Raw genomic sequence first — 20849 nt, 5'->3', positions numbered from 1 at the left:
GTCTGTTTTGGCCTGCAGTAAATTACCTTCTTGTATTCTGGCTGACATAATCTTGCAAAAATCCCAATTTGCCTTCAAAACATCCTGATCGCCCAACTAGAGCAGAGGAAATTCAACAGCAAACCTTTTTTTGTTTGTTTGTTTTTAAGCCAGGCATCTTGAATGCACATTTATCAGCATCCAGTATGTGTGTGTGTACCTACTTAACCTTATTTTGGGGATACATTTTATAAAAACAAAGTAAAAAAGTTTATTTTTATTTATTTATTTTTATTTTTATTTTTTATTTTTTTTAATTTGGAAAGTTTGAGGGGTAGTTTTAGGTGTAGAGTTGGTGTAGGGCGATAGAATATACAGTTTGTACCTTATAAAAACTATTACGCCTATGGAATTTCCCCATTTAGATAGCTAAGTAAACGTGTGTGTGTGTGTGGTTTTACTGTATATTATGAAGACCAAATTTCCCCACAAGTATAGTACCTACTCACCTACAGAAAACAGTAAAAAGCATCATAAATGTACAAAATAAGGGTTAATAGGGATTCCCCAATATTTGTGACATGGTAAGTCACATAATAATTTATTTAATGCTATGGCCAATAACCAATTAATGGACAGTATAGTATTTCAAAACTAAAATGACACACTTATACCGATATGACATAAATATACACACACACACACTATGTATTCATTATTCTATATTCCCTGAGGTCTACAAATGAAAATAAATAATTTAACAATTAATAAATACTTTTCTATAAACACACCCACTTATACATGTCCTTAATACTTTTATTACATAATTTATATTTTTAGCACATATGAATGAAGATATCTTTATTTTAGACTTTAAAAGGTTTATATAATAATAATAAAACAACAAGAAAATAATTGACATATAATGTCCATATAAGCACTTTCTCCAGTGCCTCCAGAGTGCAGGTGTACCTAACAGTGCTCTTCTCTAAGATCCCAATAATTTCATTTTTAGAGGCCTCAAGTCGATTTATAAATTTATACACAAAATTGCTGATAACAGCATAAAACACAGACACCTGATTCTGAAGAAAAAGCTGACTGGCACTTGTCCACCGTGGGACTTTTAATAAGAGTCGCAATGCATCATTGTATGCAACCTGCAACTTGTTAAATTTAGCTTTGCTGTAACTGCACCACAGGTGGGAAGTATAGTGGAGTGCAATAAGCTTTAAAACAAAGCTATTTTGACATCATCAGTTACACATGCTAAATTTATAAACAAGCATGTTAGCTTGTGCATACAGTACAATTTACAATACAGTCTCTGATCATCGTCACAAAGGTCACTTCTAATGATGTGACCAAGATATTTGACCTTATACACCACAGATAACCCCTGTCCAGCCAAATAAAAAGAGGGAAGCATGGCCTTACCAACTTAAAATTGGATGTTGGATAGATGTGCAGATCATGTCTATATTAGGGCCTTCGGTCCATGACCATTTCTGAACATATACTTATTTGACATCCAAACTACAGTAGGTCCTCTTTTTGGACGTCCAACCATGACCAAACTTGTACGTCATCTTGACGTTCAACATTTGACCTTTGAACTGGGTAATTTCTTTGGACGTCATTTGGATGTCTGTAACAGGTGCAGGAAATTTACATGATTAATATGTATGATATGTCTTATAGGGCCTATCAACATGATTAATACATGAATAGTTCAGATGCAAAAGCCTCTAAGTGCCATCTGAAATTTTCTTCTAGAATGATCATTTTTATCAAGCTGGTATATTTCAGTTCAGTAATTTCACTTAAATGGCAATGCAAATTACCCATTAGTTGTCATTTAAGTGAAAATACTTAACTATACAGGCTTTATAAAAATGATCATTCTAGAATAATTTCAGATGTCACTTAGAGCCTTTTGCATCTGAACTCTTCACATACAGATTATTTATAAACAAGCACGTTTAATATGTGAATGCCCATTTATTTATTCAGGCAAGGTTTATATATATATATATATATATATATATATATATATATATATATATATATACAGTATTGTTCAAAATAATAGCAGTACAATGTGACTAACCAGTATAATCAAGGTTTTTAGTATATTTTTTATTGCTACGTGGCAAACAAGTTACCAGTAGGTTCAGTAGATTGTCAGAAAACAAACAAGACCCAGCATTCATGATATGCACGCTCTTAAGGCTGTGCAATTGGGCAATTAGTTGAAAGGGGTGTGTTCAAAAAAATAGCAGTGTCTACCTTTGACTGTACAAACTCAAAACTATTTTGTACAAACATTTTTTTTTTTCTGGGATTTAGCAATCCTGTGAATCACTAAACTAATATTTAGTTGTATTACCACAGTTTTTTAAAACTGCTTGACATCTGTGTGGCATGGAGTCAACCAACTTGTGGCACCTCTCAGCTGTTATTCCACTCCATGATTCTTTAACAACATTCCACAATTCATTCACATTTCTTGGTTTTGCTTCAGAAACAGCATTTTTGATATCACCCCACAAGTTCTCAATTGGATTAAGGTCTGGAGATTGGGCTGGCCACTCCATAACATTAATTTTGTTGGTTTGGAACCAAGACTTTGCCCGTTTACTACTGTGTTTTGGGTCATTGTCTTGTTGAAACAACCATTTCAAGGGCATGTCCTCTTCATCATAGGGCAACATGACCTCTTCAAGTATTTTAACATATGCAAACTGATCCATGATCCCTGGTATGCGATAAATAGGCCCAACACCATAGTAGGAGAAACATGCCCATATCATGATGCTTGCACCTCCATGCTTCACTGTCTTCACTGTGTACTGTGGCTTGAATTCAGAGTTTGGGGGTCGTCTCACAAACTGCCTGTGGCCCTTGGACCCAAAAAGAACAATTTTACTCTCATCAGTCCACAAAATGTTCCTCCATTTCTCTTTAGGCCAGTTGATGTGTTCTTTGGCAAATTGTAACCTCTTCTGCACATGCCTTTTTTTTAACAGAGGGACTTTGCGGGGGATTCTTGAAAATAGATTAGCTTCACACAGACGTCTTCTAACTGTCACAGTACTTACAGGTAACTCCAGACTGTCTTTGATCATCCTGGAGGTGATCATTGGCTGAGCCTTTGCCATTCTGGTTATTCTTCTATCCATTTTGATGGTTGTCTTCCGTTTTCTTCCACGTCTCTCTGGTTTTGCTCTCCATTTTAAGGCATTGGAGATCATTTTAGCTGAACAGCCTATCATTTTTTGCACCTCTTTATAGGTTTTCCCCTCTCTAATCAACTTTTTAATCAAAGTACGCTGTTCTTCTGAACAATGTCTTGAACGACCCATTTTCCTCAGCTTTCAAATGCATGTTCAACAAGTGTTGGCTTCATCCTTAAATAGGGGCCACCTGATTCACACCGGTTTCTTCACAAAATTGATGACCTCAGTGATTGAATGCCACACTGCTATTTTTTTGAACACACCCCTTTCAACTAATTCAACTAATTGCCCAATTGCACAGCCTTAAGAGCGTGCATATCATGAATGCTGGGTCTCATTTGTTTTCTGAGAATCTACTGAACCTACTGGTAACTTGTTTGCCACGTAGCAATAAAAAAAATATACGAAAAACCTTGATTATTCTGGTTAGTCACATTGTACTGCTATTATTTTGAACAATACTGTATATATATATATAACATATTTTTATATAAACATAACATAAATATATATATTTTTTCCCTGTTTTTCTTTAACTGGTTTATTTAATGTAGCCTTATCAAGTTATTTATGCATACATGTATTTTTGCATGTATCTGTTTATTTATTTGAAAATGCAATTTGTGGAAAATTATAGTTCAGAAAATTATTTCATATTGAATCATGAATCATATTTCATATTTATATTGGTAGTATACATTAGGCCTAATTTTAAAAGAACCTTCACTAGTTCACGCTTACAGCTGAGGTATGGTATGCGTATTTGGCGTGCTGTCCGGGGAAGGGCTCCGAGCTCAGGAATGGCCCGAACCTAGAGTACCCCCCCTTCCCAGTCTAATTTTAAAGTTAACTCAAAGTGAGGAGATGGGGTGGAGGAGGGATGCTGATAAACAGTCAATGGATAGAGGTAAATCAGCGATATTTATACTATGGGATTGATTACTTGATTATGGTCCACCTGTGTCGATTAGGCTAAGTATCTGATGCGCTACTCCCGAATCTTGTTAATAAAAACATCATAACAGCAGCTCTTTTCAACCAAAGAGAAAAAAACGTGTCAACATCACTCTAATTGGTCGAGGCAGCACATCTTCATAACCCAACCAGTAAACGGCACTCTGATTGACCGAGGCAACACGTGTTCAACCATTGCAAAATAACGGCACAGCTTTTCAGCCTGCATTCGCTTTGGTCCCATGCTTTGGATATCATGGAAGATTATCTAGTCCCATTTCAGAGGGTGGCATACTGTTACAGATCACTTTGCAAAAACTCCATTTGATTGTCTCAGTGGCAGGTGATAACTGGAGATGCGTACGAAAGTGTAATGCATTTCCTGTTGAAACTGGAAGTTGAGCCAAACAAAGCTACAGGAAAATTAACTGGCACAGAAAAATGCCATCCAACCTCTGGAAACATGAAACCACAGTTGTAGAAGTTATAAAAATGACGTCCAAAATAAGTCTAAATTTGATGTTGAAAAGAAGTCCACAAACGACCACATTTGGACTATAGATAGCCCTTACACGGAGGTGCCATGGACGTCAACATTAGACGTGCGGAAGACGTCGAAAAAGACATCACCTGAAGTTACAAAACAACCTCTTCAATGGACCGAATTTGGACGTCCAAAAATTACATGAAAAGAAACGTCACTCCGACATTACATTGCGCAGTGGGTACATTCCTACTTTGTCCTTACCAATATAACAACACTCTTTTTGGTGTTAAACTTTAAATCATAATGCTCACCATAGTCAGAGCAGACTCTAAGCAACTATTGCAGCCCAGCAGAGTAAGGTGGTATTACAACTACATGTAGGTCATCTAGGTCACTACATATGCATTTACATTTAATCATTTAGCAGACGCTTTTATCCAATGCGACTTACAAATGAGAACAATAGAAACAATCAGACCAACAAGAGAACAACAAGAATATACAAGTGCCATGACAAGTCTCAGTTAGTCTAGTACAGAACACAAAGCCTTTTTTTTAAGAATATGATAGACAAGAAAAGAAAAGGTAAGTGCTAGTATTAGTTCGTTAAGTGCTGGCAAAAAAGAGGAGTCTTTAGATGTTTTTTGAAAAAGAGTAAAGACTCCGCTGTACAAATTGAGATTGGGAGGTCATTCCACCAGCTGGGCACTATCCAGGAAAAGGTCCGTGAGGGTGATTTTGAACCTCTTTGGGATGGCACCATAAGGCGTCGTTCACTTGCAGAATGCAAACTTCTGGAGAGCACATACGATTGAACTAGTAAGTTTAGGTATGTTGGTGCAGTGCCAGTGGTCGTCTTGTAGGCAAGCATCAGTACCTTGAATTTGATGCGGCTAACGGCTACTGGTAGCCAGTGTAACCTGATAAGGAGAGGAGTAACGTTAGCTTTTTTTTTTTTTTTTGGATCATTGAAGACAACCCTTGCTGCTGCATTCTGATCAGTTGCAGAAGCTTGATAGTACATGCAGGAAGGCCCGCTAGGAGAACATTACAATAGTCCAGTCTGAAGAGAACAAGAGCTTGGACAAGTTGTGTGGCTTGCCCTGACAGGAAGGGTCTAATCTTATAAATGTTCATTGTAATTAAATTTTCTACCTTTTTTGGGTTCTTAGAGTTGAACAGACTTTTATTTGCTGATATGCTTTCAAACTCTTATGTATCATGAATCAATATTTAAATGACTTCTTCAGAAGCTAAGATCCAACATAAGCAATTGATGCAGAACAATCCTCCGCGGTCTAACAAGAGAGTTATGGCATTTACAGCAGAAGTAATCAGATGTACACCTCCTCTGATGCACTTTTTTGACAAGTTTACGCTAATAATGCATTCGTCTAGCTAGCATATCTGAGCTGCATTCACCACATTCCAATCATCTACAGTTGAACAATGCGCTTTTGATTCCTGTAATGTGTTTTGGATTGCCAATGGGACTTTACTGCTTATGACGCTGTTCACTGATGGACCATTTCACTTAGTGATTGAACTAGGTATTACGACGGTATGTGCATAGCCCTGTGGGATGTGATGCGGCACTAATGCTTACACAGTCATTACAGTTTAATGCTTCATAGGTCATTGGCTTGTTTCACTTGACCTGCTCATGATGCACATACGGTCAACTTATCACAAAGGCCAACTACAAACAGCTGAAAACGCACCAATCCATCTATGAATCGATAAGCAAATTGTTTAAACGAGGAAGTGTTGCTTGAATATGATGTATTACGTTTGTTGTGGTGCCTGTCAAAGGTTTGATGCATGAAATAAATCACACACAAAAACAAGGCATTTGTGCCATTTTGTGCTCCCATGGTCTGAAAACAAGGTGTGTTCAGAGGCATTGCTGGTGCTATTGACCAAAAAAAAACCTGGTCTAAAGTCAGGCACAATATTTTTTTTATTTCTTATTTATTAGTAATATATACAATTTGCTTATTACACACACAGGGATGCGCAGCAGCACAAAACTTTTTAAAAATGAAAAATTCAATTCCACCATGTAAATAGCAAACCCGCCATGGTGCAAGCTCAGCTGGCTTTTAAAGGGAATGGGAGATGAGAGTTTGTTTGTTTTATGGCACGTTACACCCAAAACACACCAATTATTTATTAAGAGAATAAGGACAACCCTTTTAGACCATGAGCCGGGCATGCCTACCATTTATCCCATAAACTCGCAAAAGTGGATTCTTTAATAATAACTAAAATATTCTAAAATTAGAGATTACAGATTGAATTAACATCATAGGTCTTAAAGTTTACAATGTCTATACAATTTTAATTCTAACACCGTTTAATACAAAATAAAAGTAGCCTAAAAGAAATATAAAAAGTTACCCCCCCCCCAAAAAAAAAAAACATACATAAAGATACACAAAATACATTTGACAATTAAAGAAAAAAACTATACTTTAAAATTAACCTTGAAATTATTTTGTTTTAAAATCTTTTAAAAATCTTTAGTTGTTGGGGATGCTACATCAAAAACATCTTTTAAAATCTCTCCATTAAAATGCACACCACAACACCCTCTGAGCGATCAGCAAAGGATGCACAGCAATCAGCCACTAACGGGGAGTTAAATTGACAGAGAAGTCATGATGACAGACGAATAAGCACAAAACAATAAAACATTCTCTCTAGATGAAAAGAAACTGCTCTTGACATTTCATCAGGATGCCATGATTATATACGGAGTGAATCGGCTGGTGGAGGCAGATGTAGGCGCAAGTAAATAAGGAAAATGAGACCCCAGTGATGGCTGGAATGGTTCTGTGTGTTTGCGCGCGTGTGTGTATGTGTGCGCGAGTTCCACCTGTCTCTATTCCCAGCAGTCAATCTCTGCTCGACTGCACTTAGGTCTGTGGAAATGCTGTGGGTTCATGCGGTTATAGAAAGCTATACATGTCTTGTTAGCACTTGTCTGTACATGTCAGTGGGAATGCAACTGAACTAGCTTGTGTGTGTAGCAGTGGAAAAATGAAGCATGTTAGCTAATGTTAGGAAATACGGATCTAACCATACCACTTTTTTTGTGTTAAAAAACAATACCTGAAAATGAAAAAAAAAAAATGGCTAGCTCTTGTTCTTGCTTTCTCTGTGCCATCAGGCTTGGCAGTTGAGTGTCCTATATTCTTCATTTCTGATGACATGTTGTTTTAACATTTGCGTATTTTGATTTTGTTTTGATTAATCACATAGCTTATTCCATAAAATTCAATACGCTTTGAACCTATAATTATTCTTCATACATATGGTACATCTCTAAAGTTGTTCATACAAAAATAATTTAGTTATGAATGCTGCCAATACTTTAATAATGCATGTCTTACTGTCTATGCAAATGCACAAAAATGTGTACTACTAAACACATTTAACATATGAATACGTATGATTAATGATGCTAATATGATTATCCTTCACCCAAACATATTGTACACATTTTTAGTTCCTGTGTCACGAGCATAACAACTCAACTTCAGAGAAGGAACACAAAGATATAAAGAGCAGCAATATGTCATCAGAAATAAAGAATACAACACACTCAACTGCCAAGCATGACAGCACAAAGCAAGACCAACAGCCCATCATGAGAGAGAGAGAGAAAAAAATAAATACAATTTCGCTGCTGACAGAATTGACTTTAGCAATTATCCCTTGATTGGGGAGACATTAGGTCTAATTGCCAAACGCAAATATAGCCTTACATTTTTGTCTTCTCATGCTCTAATTTGTCAGCAGAGCTGAGACAGTCTGAAAGAATAAATAAATGTTGCATGAAAAGGGGGGATTAAAAAAGCTGGTTTCTCAAGGGCAGGTTAGAAGCGTCGTTTGATTCACCTCTTTGAAAGGAAGATTCTCAGACTCAAAGTAAGTGCAACTTGCTTGGCGGCCATCCTTTGCATATCCAAGCAACAGCTACAGCCAGGTATATACACTTACCTAAAGGATTATTAGGAACACCTGTTCAGTTTCTCATTAATGCAATTATCTAATTAACCAATCACATGGCAGCTGCTTCAATGCATTTAGGGGTGGTCATGGTCAAGACAATCTCCTGAACTCCAAACTGAATGTCAGAATGGGAAAGAAAGGTGATTTAAGCAATTTTGAGCGTGGCATGGTTGTTGGTGCTAGACGGGCTGGTTATCACAATCTGCTCAGTTACTGGGATTTACACACACAACCATTTCTATGGTTTACAAAGAATTGTGTGAAAAGAGAAAAACATCCAGTATGTGGCAGTCCTGTGGGCGAAAATGCCTTGTTGATGCTAGAGGTCAGAGGAGAATGGGCCGATTGATTCAAGCTGATAGAAGAGCAACTTTGACTGAAATAACCAGTAATTTCAACCAAGGTATGCAGCAAAGCATTTGTGAAGCCACAACACATACAACCTTGAGGCGGATGGGCTACAACAGCAGAAGACCCACCGGGTACCACTCATCTCCACTACAAATAGGAAAAAGAGGCTACGATTTGCACAAGCTCACCAAAATTGGACAGTTGAAGACTGGAAAAATGTTGCCTGGTCTGATGAGTCTCGATTTCTGTTGAGACATTCAGATGGTAGAGTCAGAATTTGGCGTAAACAGAATGAGAACTTGGATCCCTCATGCCTTGTTATCAATGTGCAGACTGGTGGTGGTGGTGTAATGGAGTGGGGGATGTTTTCTTGGCACACTTTAGGCTCCTCAGTGTCAACTGGGCATCGTTTAAATGCCACGGCCTACCTGAGCATTGTTTCTGACCATGTCCATCCCTTTATGACCACCATGTACCCGTCCTCTGATGGCTACTTCCAGCAGGATAATGCACCATGTCAAAAATCTCGAATCATTTCAGATTGGTTTCTTGAACATGACAATGAGTTCACTGTACTAAAATGGCCCCCACAGTCACCAGATCTCAACCCAATATAGCATCTTTGGGATGTGGTGGAACGGGAGCATCGTGCCCTGGATGTACATCCCACAAATCTCCATCTGTTGCAAGATGGTATCATATCAATATGGGCCAACATTTCTAAAGAATGCTTTCAGCAGCTTGTTGAATCAGTGCCACATAGAATTAAGGCAGTTCTGAAGGCGAAAGGAGGGTCAAACACAGTATTAGTATAGTATTCCTAATAATCCTTTAGGGGAGTATTTATATATATATATATATATATATATATATATATATATATATATATATATATATATATATATATACACACACTTCGAAAATGCATAATTTCAAAAGTAAGTTTTAGTGTATTCAAGTTATATTTTTCCCAATTAATGCTTTCCCTTGGATAGACTTATAGACTTATAATAAATAGATAAAGTGAAACCTTTCGATGCATATGAAAAAGTATGAAAAAAATGGTATAACTTGACAGCCTTATGCAGCGCAAAAAAAAAAAAAAAAAAAAAAAAAAAAAAAAAGAGTTGTACAAATGTTTGGCTGTTCAATTCCCAGACTTATATTAAGCCAAAGCCTTAACTTAATTACACTATAAATCTGTTTAATGTTTGACCAGCCTTTATCCGTGTTTGCAAAATTGGCACGGAGGGCCTCATTTAATCGAAAAACGCATACAGCCTCTTCAGAGGTCTACAGATTTAGTCAATCTCAAATGAATGCATTAAATGTCAGCACATACTGTACAGCGGACCCAGAAAAACGTTTGGACTCTTAAGCTACTTTTAAAAATGTGTGAATATCACTGCATTACAGAGTACCGGTGTAAAAAATAGCCTATAAAAGTAATATTATATCTGGGAGAAAAAGTTGTTTGCTCTTGGTTTCCTATTTTGCATTCTTAATTGTGTTTTTGGTGCTCAAATACTTGTTGGCCACATAACTTAAGCAAACAACACACTGAGCACTGTTATATAATTTATGTCTGAAACATGACATAATGTCATGATCATTCATAATTTCATATCATCCATTGGTTATGAACTGAAAAACGTCAACAACGGTTGTGGAATAATTGTGGAACAACAGTTTGGAAATCAATTTGCTTAAACGGGACAAACTAATCTGTTCAGCAAACCTTTGCCATATTTTGAGAACCTGCACTGTGTTCAAAAACACTTTACCTTGCCTAAAGCATATGTGGCTTGAGTGTGGAGAGTGAATTTGTGTAGTGTGTTCTTTGTAAGCGTTGACCTTATGAGTATTTATTGACCTTGTATGTTAGGAACTGTAACTCCCATGAGGCTTTGCAAACTCTAGCCAACCGGGTCTGATGATGAATGCCGGATAAAAATAAATAAATTAAATAAACAAAAATCAATATTTATTAAGATGGTATAAGTAAAATTAACAAAGAAAAGTATACATATTTACTTGATATGTATTTTAATAATTATTTCATATTTGCATATACAATATTAAATTAATACGTGTTGTATATAGCAGTTTATTAATCAATTTTAAGTAAACAAATAATTTACTATGAAATACATCAATATTAAATCAATATTTAATATTCATTCACCATTTTCCAATATAATTTCAAACAAAAAGCATTATTCATTCAAAATGAATAATTCACCATACAATGTCTCTTTATTCAATAAATAATTCACCATAAAAAGTTTAAACCTGAATATTCACTAAAAATTAGGTATATAATTTACTTTAACAATTATCAATATTTATTCAAAACTGATAAAAAAAAATGAAAAGCATCAATATATTTTCAAAATGTAATGTTTCTATTAAAACGGTATCTTTCAAATATAAAAATCCACACTCACTAGTATAATTTACTGTACAAATATTCATTCAAATTGTATAAATCCTTTACTATAAAAATAATTCCACATTTTCTCATTTATAAATATATTGTAATTTACTTTCATTCGAAATGCGTAAACAATTTACTATAAGAAAGTATGAATGACAAAAATGATATTACATATTAGCTACAGAAGTTACATTGATTGGCTCTATTACACAATATCTGCTGGCTATGACATTCTCTACAAACAACTTCTTCAGCACAGTAAACATAGGAGCAAAACTGTGAGTTGTTGCCTATATAGAATGCTACAAATAAGTCTCTCATGAGGTTTCATTTCAGTCTTAAACAACAGTTGCACATGTAGACAGCAAAGCATTCGGTTCGGTTATGAAACAATCGTATTTTTTTTTTTTTCCTCTCTACTCGGTCACATTTGAAGCAGCATCTTAAACCCAGATGGATCCTGTTATTACCGTCAATGCCAGTGACACAGAGAGATGGTCAGTGACCTTTAACTTTTACACCTGCACAAGACTAATGTCCTTACATGTAGCGTTCTAACACAGTCAGCCATCTGCAATCTCTCAGAAACCCTGTTTGGTTATCACTATTCAATTACATAAGCAAAAATGTATGAAGCATATGCAGTCATAGTTTATGTACTGTAGCACTTGCCCTAGCACGAGCTTGACTTTATTTTTGTCATTGCTGGATGGATAATACATAAATAAACACATGAAAGAATGAATCTGCAAATGAATGAATAATGCCACCATCTGCTGATACCAATTTAAGATCCCTTACGCCTGTGCGGAGATATACAGAGAAACAGACCTTTCAATACGGCCACCGTATTGCACATTAAGGCTTCAGTCACCTTGTAACATAAACAGTCAATGCATGTCTGTCTGTCTATCCATCCACTTCCTCCACACTTTATAGTTCTTGCTTTGTCCTTTGAAAAGTGGTTCTAAGACAGCAAGCCATAATCCACAATCTGTTATGTTTCTGCAAGAACAGGCTGGCATTTTTGGTGTTTTTGTAGGTGATTTGAAACTCAAGCAGTTGGTGATATTTACTGCCTGTTATCTGACAGAATTATAAACATAATCCAAGTAATTATTGCATTGGATAATGTTGGCGACACGACTAATATATATATATATATATATATATATATATATATATATATATATATATATATATATATATATATATATATATATATATATATATATATATATATATATATATATATATATATATAGGAAGCATATGGGCATTCTCCAATATCAAGCCAAAAAAAACAACAACAGTCTATATGTATTTATAGTTAACAATTTAAACTTAAATAGTACTTAACTTATCTGTTTCAAAGACTCAGTGTTCCGAAGTGACCGAAAAGATGATCAACTTCACAGTGGAGGCCAATTACTTGGTTTTCCTTGGCTGTTTTAGATACATTTATATAATAACTTGACTGGCAAGTTAGCTCTCAACTTACAAAGATCTTAGACAATTACTTGTGAAATATGAATTTTGTAGGTCTGAACGAAAGAAAAAAATGCAAAGTAAAAAGTCTGACTTTTTTTGCCCAAGTACTTGTTTCCAATCAATCCAGAGTACAAATTACTAAAAATAAATTCAATGCTGTAATGAAGCACAATTATTTAAGAACATTAAACCCATGTATAGGTCAAATAACAAAACCGTCAGTTTCAGTGGTAACATACATTTTCCATTCTCAATTGTTTTGTGAATTTTGGGTAACATGCTCCAATTTAGTGCTGACAAATGAAATAAAATCAAATTAACACTTGTTATACACAACATTTACTCTAAATTCGACATTATTAGCCGTCCTACTGTCTATATATCACATTGTCGTCAATAATGAATACGAATATACAAAATACTATTAAAGTTGCACTGTTTTTCAGTGTTATGTTTAAAAATGTGTAACTCATCCATAATACTCTTTTAGTGCCTAATGGATGAGTTATGGTTAAAATAGTTTTTACAATCAAATAAGTATTCTAAATATAACAAATTCAGGCCTGTTCCTTATTGACTAATCTGAATCTGTCCTCAGACGGACATATTGTACTTCTAGTGCCCATTCAGTTCATAGATGTCTTCATTCAGTATTTTTTCTTACCTTTCAATAACACACACCGAGCCTGAGATCTTTAAAGTACCTCATATTATATACTTTAATGACAAATTTCCCAGTGATAAGGAACAATAAACCCCTCTATACCCATTTAATCATGTGTTTTTTTTACGAAAATGAAAGAGTTCAATATTATAATTTTATTTTATAACCACATATCTGTTACTGCAGACAGCTCTCAATCTCATGTTTTCCTTCCCAGTCCTACCTTCAAGGCCTGGTGATTCTTTGCTAATTCATGAAATCGATGCAGGACGAGATAAATAATTCAGCAGCAGGCCACACACTGAGAAATCATGGCAGGTTTGTTTGCATTAAAAGGAGGTGCGCAATACTGTTTGTCCAACTCTGTTGGAGTCACACATTGTGACACACACACACACTGCCTACTATACTATTGAAAAACACATTGAAATCGCAAGACTGCCTTTCAGACCCTGAGTGTCACACCAAGACCCCTATTGTGCTGAAAATAACTATAAAACAATGGAAAAACAACAAAAGCAGGAGGAGAATCCCTATCTGTCAGTTGTCCAGCAGACACATGAGTTTCTTGGCCGTAACCTAGATTTAAAGAACCTGCAATTGTCTAAGGTAAAAACAAATGCAGACATCTCGGCCAAAATAAATGAAGAGCCATCCTCTGAAGACCTAGAATGACAGCCCACTCCATCCTTACACATGTAGAATAAAGCTACTCACCTCTGGTTTCAGTCTTCTTGACCTGTTCACAAATCTCAGGTTTAGCAAGAGTTTCTCTAGCCGCTGATCAATGGGATCCCTTCTCCAGCCTGCAAAACATAAAAAGTGAGAACTGTTAAGCTTTAAAACCTACTCTTCACTCGTAAAAGCTAAGGTTTCAAGAAAAGGTTTTCACACTGATGTGACAGAAGACCCATTTTGGGTTCCCAAGAACCTTCTTCCTCTGCATTTGAACAATTTTAATAAATGTAAAAAACATTCTGCACAATTGAAAGTTCTACGTATGTTAAAGGTTATTCATGGAACAATATTTAACAATAGATTGCATTTACTTTAATGTAAAGAGAAATAATGTGGTTTAAAAAGATACAAATGGAGCAATTAAATGCACATCACGTCTTAAAAAAATTATGTGTAATTAAATTTAAAAACATTCAGCAATGCATGGAAAAATGCATGTATCACCCGTTTTTCAATTATTCTTTTTAAAATTATAACCCGATACACTTGATTATTTGTTACAAGTACAATTTGCATCTTAAAATCATGGCACATGCATCCGACATAACTATTAATTAGGAACCCATCGAATCCTCTGGCCTATTATTATCATTATTATTATTGTTCTTGCTCACTTTGTAGTATGGTACTTTTGAGAGGGATAATCCTGCATAAAAGTCATGCATTTTTTAGCTCTGTATAACATTTCACCTACAGTATATATGTTACTCACAGCCATATTTGATGGGCGAAATTCAGTCTAGAAAGTAAACCAATTGACATTGCACAAATTTCCACCTGGCAATGCACATTTTCATTAGTTTTATTAACGATAAACAATGCTTGTTGCACAAAGTTTTGAAGTGGCCCGTAACATAACATAATCCAAACATAGAGAGTTTGTCTATAAATGGAGACCTATCCAATGACACATTTCAGTGTGAAAAAAAATAGCCTTCTGTTCATTGATTTGACTCTCACGCATGATGTAAGCTTGAGTTCCTGGAATATGTTTTGGATGCCGTCGCCCACATGTCTGCTCAGGATAAAACCAACAGTTTTATAAAGATTTCGCAGCACTCATGTGTAATTAGAAACCTGGAGAGCTTGACTGTACAACATGCACTAACAAGATATAATAATGATGTTGAATTTATAATAAAAAGAGGAAAAAGTATCAGACTTTATCTGGGTCTTTAAAATGCCCCCTTAAAAGAAAACACAATGGGGGAAAGGCATGAAAAATAGTTGCATCCTGTGGTTGAAAAGCTGTCAGTGTAAAATGATTGTGGTGAAAGGTTTTATCACACCTTCAAATGGCTGACAGACATATATGCACCCCAGACAATCTCCAAAAATATGAGTCACCATTATTTTAAATAAATAAATAAATAGAAGAAAAACTGATCGTATAACATTGAGAATCACTATCAGATTTGCATTTAAGAACTACAAGCAACTAATTTTTGTAAATAAATAGAAATAAAATTCAGAATATTTGCTATTAAAAGTATAAATGCAAGTGTAAATTATGAAGAAAAAAAAACTAAAATAAATTATATTACGCATGCAACACGCTAATCTCGAATTATATCCACCTCCGAAACATAAAAATACAATTACATGAAAAATTGCATTGAAGACCAAAACATAAAAAATAAATAAATAAATAAATAATTGATTGTGTTAAAAAACACAATTACATTTCATACAAATTTACATTTAATAGTTAGATAAAGTTGATTGTCCTGTAGATGCCTACTAACACCTCTCTTTAGCTCTGCACTGGAGCTGCAGTCAGGTGAAAGATCCCGTTGAAAAGCTGGCAGTGGATATTAGTCAGTGCTGACAGATGGGAAACGCGTGATTTATGTTAGCGACTGGGAGAAGGCAGGAAAGCAGCTACGATGTGACTGAGATTTCAAAGAGCGGGCATTAATCTGCTTCCCGCTGCTGTGTGGACCATGGAACAAGTTCAAGGTGGAAGGAAAAAGAAGGTAGCAGGAAGTTGCAGAATGACAGGCAAGATGAGGAGGAAAGAAGGATGGATTGAGACATTCGCAGATGGGACCCAACTAACCTCATGTTTCACAATTATGAACTTTTGAAGGCTTTAAAGAAGCACTTCAACCAGAATTACAAAAACGACTCCAGTGTGAAAGTGAAAATAATTTTGAGGAAATCCACAATAGGTCAGTAGCCCATCAATGGTCATGGGTCCGAATCCCTTGAAAAACAAAAACGGATTGCGACAAAACATGTCTGCCAAATACATACATGTTAATATGAAATTCTTCAATCAAAAAGAAATTAAATTTTTGGTGAAAATAAGAAAACTAAAAATACAGAGGGCCTTTATGGTTAATATAATCAATACATAACTTACAGATTGTTGGAAATGATGGACTTTGTAAATCTTACATAATCACTTTTTGCTTTCTGTTTTATATGAACCACAGATTGATAATATACAAATTATTAATTTGTTGTTTTTCTGTTTTGTATCGGAGTTTTGCTTGTTCAAGTTATTGAGTGTTTTGGATTCTGTGAAAGCCACAGTAACATTAATATTCCATCATTTATTATACTTAAATTATTTATAAATAATTAGTTTGGCTTCAGCTTTTGCAATGAGTTCAGACAAAGCCAACACTTGTGAAGACTTTAGATGATGCCAGCATTGGATTGGCATACAAAGCTGTCAATTTATTTATTTATTTATTTATTGTTATATTAAAATATTATTCTTACATTATAATCATTACAAGTTGTAAAGCTGCTCTGAAACAATATGTTCTGTGAAAAGCGCTATACAAATAAACTTGAATTTAATAAAATTTAGTTACATTAACATTTGGCAGATGTTTTTATCCAAATTCCATATACTCAATTTTATAAATTCCCTGGGAATCAAACCAATGGCCTTGGACTTACTATCACCACGCTCCATTTGAGCAACATAATTTTTTGCAAGTTGGTTTATTTATTTATTTTTTGTGTAAATAAGGTAAACGTCATGAGACTTCAGAGAAAACTCTTAACGAGCAGCAATTTCCTTTAATTGACTGGTTAGCTTAATCGCCACAGCTTCCCTCATGATGAAAGCCAGGTGAGCCCTTTGATGTGTTTTTCCCCCATTTCATGGCCTGATGAGCTCGTTGGAGTCACAGATGTCACTGAGATGCGCAAAGGAGTCACATGAATCTTTTCCCCCTCCTTTTCCATCTTCTCATTTCCAAATATTAGCCCTGCTCGTCTGTCTCTTTAAGAGAGATTTAGATTGAGAAGTAATCGCTCTCATTAGATTACCCTCTAACAAGCTATAAGCCTTTTCATTTAAGTAAAAAATAAATAAAATCAAGATCTAAACGGTTGCATTATTTCTTGCATGTGCTTGGATTTATAACCTATGAAGGCATTTTAAACTAGTAAACATGTAACAGAACAATGTAAAATTTTGAATTTCTTTCTGCCCAGGTGCCTAACATAATAGACATGGTAAAATTTACTTATAACTTATTAAATATGATTTATGCTCTCTTTCTATCTGACATCGTATTGTTTAGGATTTTTTTTTTCTGTATTTAGTAGTTTATTATTGCTCTCCGATGATGCATCAGAATGCAGATGATCATATTCAAACATGGCTCATCCAGTCAGAAATTATAGGATCTAATCATTTTACAAACATGCACTTATAACTATGTTTGAGCTGCACAATCTCCATTAAAACTGAAGCACACGGCCCTCATCTCTCACACATCAAGAAGGTTCCAGAGGGAGTGTTACCTTGTCGCTTCCCGTTAAGTCACTTCTCCTCTCTCTGCCAAAATGTCTGCAAACACCTAAGTGAGACGTTAAAGTTTGCGATTTGTTATGCAGCCAAACCTTGAGGGCAGTATTGACGTGTCGTTCCTTGACACTGATGGATGTAGGTGTCGCCAGGACTGACAAGCAGGTCAAAATTACTTTACATAAGCTTGCTTCCCTCCAGTCTCTCAAGGCTAATGCTGCCCATCATAGCAATGTGGTGGGCAACCTGGGGAAAGAGAGTGAGGAGGAGTGTCAACGCCTGTATCAAACCAATTACGGCACAATGGCAGAGAAGAACTGCTGGATTATGGTAATAATGGGCACACAGAAATGCAAGCCTTTGTATTTGTGAAAGTGTGATGACCATAAAGAACCACAGCCTGTGCTCTGGATTAGCGTGATAATTCATGCACCTTCTGCCAAGCACATGATGCTCATGCAGGAAGTGCCAATAAAGACCATCGGAGCACAAGAAATCACAGATGCAAGTATACAGTGTAATTATATTTTTAAAGGAATTTGCTGAAAACACTCAGTTTTAGGTCATCCAATATGTAGATGAGTTTGTTTCTTTATTGAGTGAAATTGTATATTACATCACTTACACACCAATAGATCTCTCGACACCAGTTCATGAATTAAGGTCTCCTTAAGCTAAAATGTTGAATGTGTCATAAACAAATCCATCAAGATGTTTTTTAACTTCAAACTGATACTTCTTGCTAAAATATGAGTCATCTATATATATAATCACGAGAGAAATACAGTATGCACAGAGTCAAGCATTTTTAAAGATAAAATAGTCTAAAACCAATTCTAAATAAATATACCGGTGGATTTTGTTGCGAGTGGATAGGAGATGGGAGATCCACTGGAGAAATCATAATTATTTAGACTCAGATTTTGGCAGGAAGCTACAGTTTAAAGTTACTTCATAAGACGTTAATTAATGGGCTGGATTATTGATGTTGTTTCAGCTGTTTGGATTCTCATTATGATGGCACCCAATCACTGCAGAGGATCTATTGGGGATTCTCAAGGGGCCTGTCCCATGATGGTATCTAAACAAATTCAGAGTCACAGGATTAGTTTTGAGTTGACAAAAGCAAACCTCTCCAATCCGGCTTTGTTGGAACCATGATGCTGATTATCAACTTTCTTTGTCAATTTAGGCTTTGACCCTGAGTTTGTGGAGCATGTGTTTGTGCTCCGTTCATTGCATTAAAACAATCAACAGATACACATTGAATCATTATTTCGGAGTTCCACTCAAGTGTTGTTCTCAATGGATAGTCACATTGTTCCATCACATATTATGGTATATTGTTACATCCCCTACTGCTGATGGCCATATAAGAAAACCACGGTAGCTCAAGGAATCACAGATGCTAATCTAGAAGCCCTGTGGGAACAGACAATTATAACAGGGTAGAGTAATGTGAACCAAACGACCAACAAAACGCCACATGTTACATAAAAACCAATTAACTGCAAAACAGAGACACCCTTTCTGTCTTTATTTGCCTATAATTCCTTTAAAGGAACATTACATTGTAAATTTTGTAATATGTCCAGTGTGAAACCGTGCATACAAATAAATTTACAGCTACAACGGCCAGCAAACTTCAATTTGAATCAAACTGTTTACAAGCACACCTGCCATTCAAAACCATGCTAAAACACTAATCTATCCAGTCACTCCACACAGCAGATTGTAAACCATTAGCTTGTGCAATATGGCGCCAGTCGCCAAACTGCATTAAGAGCGCTGAACACTTGGAACTGGAAACTGGTTTATGATATTTATAAAACTTGTCTGAGGTAAGTTACATTTTGCATAAACAGACACGATCTGGAGTTCTTGAGACTTTCATGATTACATTTCAAACAAATCATCCACTGAAAGCCAAGCTTGGTTGCCTAGTGATGCCATGAGAAAAGCAAACTGACCTTTCATACTTGAGATGAATGATGAAATATTTTCCTTCATTTGGCCAGTCCAAGGAAGAAGACCTTCGTGAGGTGAGATGTTTGGTAAGTTAGCATGGTTAGCTGTTTTGGTTTGCCTCTGCTGGTAGCTGTCATACACTGTCATACAGCTTTCAAATGTGTATTCAGGGAAATTAAGTTAACAATTTTACTGTATTGTGTGCGTCTGTGTGTGTATATAATACTTTTTTTATGGATTCCAAAATGCCCTGCCTTTCACCTTTTGTATGTCTCCCTTATCTAACACACCTGATTCCACTCATCAGCCTGTTAGTAGAGATGACAAGAACTAAACTGGGTGTGTCTATATAGTACACTATATCGGGTGTCAGCCATTCTGTAGTAATGTCCAAATTCTGAGTGAACGACTAAATTCCCTACATCCGCCCACTACTTTTTACCCACAATTCATTCTGATTTCGAGTGTACAACCGATGTACACTTGCTGAACCCCTGAGCTAGAGGCTGGAAGCGAGAGCGAGAGCGGGAAAGAGCGAGTTTGAATGAGAGATGCCGTTTACATCTTTATTATTTCTGCTTTAACTGTAATTTCATACCATTATTTATATAAAAAATTGTCATTTGCGCAATAACTTTTTTTTAAATATTTTATAATTTACTGAGGTGGCACCGCTGTTAACTTACAGAAATGATGATAATTTGGTATATAATCACTGATCTATATATGATCAGTGTATTTCATTAAATATA

General features: G+C 35.6%; 1 protein-coding gene across 2 annotated transcripts in view; it reads right to left on the bottom strand.

Annotated features, from left to right (window-relative positions):
• LOC128025480 (cadherin-18) overlaps window positions 1–20324 on the bottom strand; it is a 139933-nt gene extending 119609 nt beyond the window's left edge. For both annotated transcript variants that reach the window (XM_052611877.1, XM_052611879.1), the window contains exons 1-2: window positions 20100–20324; window positions 14337–14425 (exon numbers count right to left, since the gene is read on the bottom strand). The gene's annotated coding sequence lies outside the window, so the exon portion shown is untranslated. The remainder of the gene's footprint in view (window positions 1–14336; window positions 14426–20099) is intronic.
• Between the last annotated feature and the right edge of the window lie 525 nt (window positions 20325–20849).

This window comes from Carassius gibelio, chromosome A12 (assembly GCF_023724105.1).
Source record: "Carassius gibelio isolate Cgi1373 ecotype wild population from Czech Republic chromosome A12, carGib1.2-hapl.c, whole genome shotgun sequence".
In the NCBI taxonomy this organism is placed as follows: Eukaryota; Metazoa; Chordata; class Actinopteri; order Cypriniformes; family Cyprinidae; genus Carassius; species Carassius gibelio.
The sequence above is the reverse complement of the archived record's forward strand: the minus strand, read 5'-3'. Positions and strand labels throughout refer to the sequence as shown.